A 4,604-nucleotide genomic window follows, 5' to 3' on the forward strand; every position below is an offset into this window, starting at 1 on the left:
CACTACTGAGATATCAAAGCAGGTACCTTTGCATTTGTGTCTGCATTCTACACCAAACATCTATCATGTCCCTAACACAGAGCCAATTTAGTTTCCACAAGTGAGGTGTCAACAGTCATTAAATTATGAGTGTTCCCAGCCTTTATCCTAACTCTGGCCACTAAAGATGAGTCTGGCTTGAAGTCCTGAGCCTCCTGACAACTGAGGTTTGTTATGCAGAACCAGAAAGAAAGCCAGAGGCCGAGAAAGACTGGAAGAAAACAGGCTAATGTTCAAACAGGAAAATGTTCAAACGGGGAGGTGTGAAGATTTTAGGGACAATTACGATGAAAGAAATGTGGAAGCAATTGTAATGATAAAAGAAATAAATGGGAAAGAGGAAGGAAATTTTAAAATATCACTGCGGTGTATGGATCACTCTTCATGCCATTTGAAAAGTGCAAATGAAGTCTTTGTTATTGTGAGATAATTTTGTGGCTGGATGTGTTTGACACCACTTATTCTAGGCACTATATGATTGTATGAGATTGTTTTTCATAAGCGCATGCTGAGCACCTTCAGTTTCATGACGGTTCAAGGTCTTCATTGTGTTGGGTCATGCCAAGAGTATGAAACTTCACTGTGTGAGGTTGTAGAAGTAAACACAAGTGTTTGGACTGAAGTGGGCTTTCCCCAGGATGTACCAGAGAGACGCTTGGGAGTATTTTCTTAACCAATAAAGCTCTGGTTTATCTTTGGAATATTCCTCCTAAAAGTGAGCAGGATGCATTTAATTAAAATTTTCCCCAGAGATCTATACATATGTATCAGTCACTTTACTGCATAATAGAGAACAACAACAACAACAACAAAATATCTCAGCAGCATAAAACAAAGCATTTCTTTCTCACTCACCAGAATGTTGTTTACTGAGGTTCAGGCTGAGGTCAGTTGGACTTGGCTCCAAGATGCAGTTGGGTTCAGGTCTTTATGTACCTCTCATGGTCTTTGGACCAGCAGCTATGCAAAGAATGTTCTTTTTGGGGGTGAAAGGTGGGAGCTCAAGGAAACAAGCCTGTGCAAGCACATTTCAAGACTTTGTTTGGATTATGTCCACTAAAATCTTGTTGGTCAAAGCAAGGGGTTAAGCAAACCTCAAGTCAAGGACTAGAGATATACACACCACCATGCATGAAGTCATACTACGGAGGAATGCAGAATTGAGACTAATAATTTTCCTTATTGCTAAATTACATTTGTAATACATATATTTTATATCACATTACATATGAGTGGATTGCTAAAGCCTTTCCTAATACACTCATAGGATTTAGTGTAACCTCACTATTATATTTTCTGATCTTGTAAAAAATACAAAGATTATGTTGACTAGTTTCATTTCTTTAAACCACATCCCCGGACTATGTAGACAAATAAGACTTGCTGGCATTAGCAGAATCAGAATGAAATAATGTATGGGCAACCATACATGAAAACTGTGGCTGCAGAAGCCAGAAAGCTATAGACAATCTCCCGTACCCATCCCATACACATACAGATGCCTGGACCACTAACTGTGGATGCTGCCAGGGATAGGTTCCTGGCCACCCACTACTGGAGTGAAGATGATGTAATTTGGCACTGCAGAAGATACCAGTGGGGGGGAGGGGAATCTGTAATAGCAAATTTAAACCCCACGATGGAGAGGCTGATAAACCAGGAAAATCACAGCTTGATTTAGAAAGCAGCAGGGAGCTAGGAGGGAGACTTAAAGAGGAAGATTGAATAACTCGTGCAATAGAAAAGGAAGATTGCTTTTGCTGAAGACCATTTTTGAAATTTCACAGAAACATGACTGTGCTACCATCCAGATGAAGGACTCCAGGGTGAAGCCATACCAAGGTGGGAAGAAATTGCAAATCTCCCAGTTAAAAAAACAAACAAACACACAAAAAAAAAAACATGAATGAAGATTAAGGCAGATATGGCCATTATAAACAAATGGGTTACAAGTGTTTTCACTACCAGAAAAGCTCAGCTTACACCTTACTTAATGGCATCAAATGTCGGAACCAAACGGGCCTTTTTGCCTGGGAGAAGATGATAGGAGGAACACCAGCCTACGTGGCACCAGCTCTCCATCTGTGCTGATAGTAGTAAATGTTGCTTCCCCACTTTGACTGCGGTAAAACAAAAGGTATTTCAGTTCTGCATCGGCAGTAAGCTGTGGAACCTTGGGCTATCAATTTATTGACTGTCTGCCTCAGGCATTAGTTATTCATAATTGATTTAAAACTATCTAAATATATTAATATGTCTACCCTCTTCTTCAGAGAGTTTTTTTTTAAATTCTGCAAAAATGCATTAAGCTCTTCCAAAAAAGAGGTGTCATCTTATTCCAGAATATAGTAGATGTTATTTTCATCCTGCCTCATCCCAATCAATCTCATTATACCAGCATTTTTAATGGATGAAATGTTTTCCCACTGAGTTCTTGGTAGAGTTCCATGTGATCATAAGCTAATCACCACCACAATAGTCTCAGCGTTGCCCAGTCTGCTCTCCATTGCGTGCTAGTACTGTTGGAGGAGGGGAGCAATGGATGTTTTTAATTAATGATGACACCCCCAAAAAAAGAAGTACAGTGTTAAAGCAATTTCAAATTCAGGAAGAAGACATCATTCCTTCTTCAATAACAATTTCTAGATGACTAGCAGTCATTTCAAAGAGAAGTTCGGTTCCCAGAAGATTCTCCTTCAGCATAATCATGAAACTTTTTTTTTGCGTGCATCAATTGGAAATGGCATTGAGGACAACTCTGTTTAGCAAAAGCTCATACATCACAATATGAAGTATATCCAAACTCATTTTTGAGTGAACTAGCTTATACTATACAAATCTTTAATCCTTTGATCAAGGTAGAAGTCTTGTCAATTAGAGCATGTGAAGAAGCAGCTCTGGTTTTTCTTATAGGAAATAAATTTCCCCTTGAATTGAAATGTTCCTAGACAGAACATTCTGGAAGTATCATCCCTGGTCCCCCAGATTTTCACGTATTAAAATGGTCCTTGATATCCTGAGTATGTGGTTGCTGAACAGAGACCCTAAGGAAGATAATGAGTTATAATATTTCCAATAACATTTAAAACCGCAACCGAGGTAGAAGGCACTTCACATATGAAAGAGACAAAAGATATCTGCTGGATATATTGTGACCCAATGAGAGAAGAGAAAAATCATAATGATTCATGCCTATTTATGTGTAGTATTAAACAGTAAGAAAACCATTTCCTAAGATCTCCTTACATATTAAAACTTTTAGAGTTTTCATTTATGTACTCTGACAAGTGCTAAATAATCAAATAACTTTGTGTTATGTTCATCCCTGTACATTAGTTGGATAACGGTTCTAGAGTCAGCCAGGCCTGATCATGCTTCCCATTCACCTGACGATGGAAATGAAAACAGCGTAGACTTGAGTCAGAGGATCAAACCTGGGTTTGCTTCTCTGTTCTTAACAAATGATTCAACCTCAGCAAGCATCAGTTGCATCATCTCTAAAATAAGGATGAACACAGTCACTTCATGAAATTAGGAGATCATGTATGCAAAGTGCATGTAAAAAATCACTCAAGATAATAAGCTCTAGAACAATAAAAATTTTGTAATTCTTGCCCACATTCTGAAAATCTTCCTGAAAGTCTCTTTCTAAAAATACAAAGACTCTTTTTCTTAAACAAAATGTTTTTACAGATGTAAGGCATGAGATCTATGAAGGCAAATATCCTTAGAAAATTCCCAAATTCTTTTGGCTACAGTTATAAAATATATGATACAAACTGGGCACAAAAAAATTCCTTTAGAAATGTCGCAGTCCATGATGGGCCAAGTTTTATTCCATAACTCATTTGGATAAACACTAAATTGGAATGACTGTCACCAAAAGAGAGAGAGGGAGAGAGAGAGCGGCTGAGGAAGAGGGATAGAGAGGCTGAGAGACACTACCATGCTGGCCTTTCCAAGTCCTATTTGAGTTCCCTGTAGTACGTGGCTTGGAAGAGGAATGGGGAAATCCAAACACTCAGCTAATAATCCTGGTGGATGTTGAAAAGGCCACGCACTTGTCACAACTGATAACTTACTCCCCTGACAACAGATAGACTGAGGATATCACAGGATTGTTTTTCATTGCTGAAAGACAAACAACTATTCGCAAATCCTAATTTATCAATAGGTAATAGCCCTGGTCTGAATTTGTTATCCAGGGTATAGGTGATGATGTGGTGCCAGAATGAAAACATTCCCTTTTACAGGCTTCTGTGTAAGCGCAAAGCTTATGCACTGTATGAAATAGACAAGAGGGACTCATTTTTTGCTTCTTTTTCTTCACACCGTTTTCTTAGTCCCTAGTACTCCTTTTCTCCTGTTTCCAGTCGCTCAGGTCGCCCAAACTTCTTTAGTGAGATCCCATCTGGTCCCCAAATTCCTGTAAATGCAAAATGTACTCCTCCTCACGAAAATTCCTGACAGGATATTCATCTTACGACAATCAGGGTAAAGCCATTTATACTAATATGTGATGGATAGTCCCATAGTCATGAGTTATTTGCATTTTTTAAAAAGGA

This window comes from Rhinolophus sinicus, chromosome 16, assembly GCF_057876585.1.
Source record: "Rhinolophus sinicus isolate RSI-liver-muscle chromosome 16, RSI-T2T, whole genome shotgun sequence".
NCBI classification, from domain to species: domain Eukaryota; kingdom Metazoa; phylum Chordata; class Mammalia; order Chiroptera; family Rhinolophidae; genus Rhinolophus; species Rhinolophus sinicus.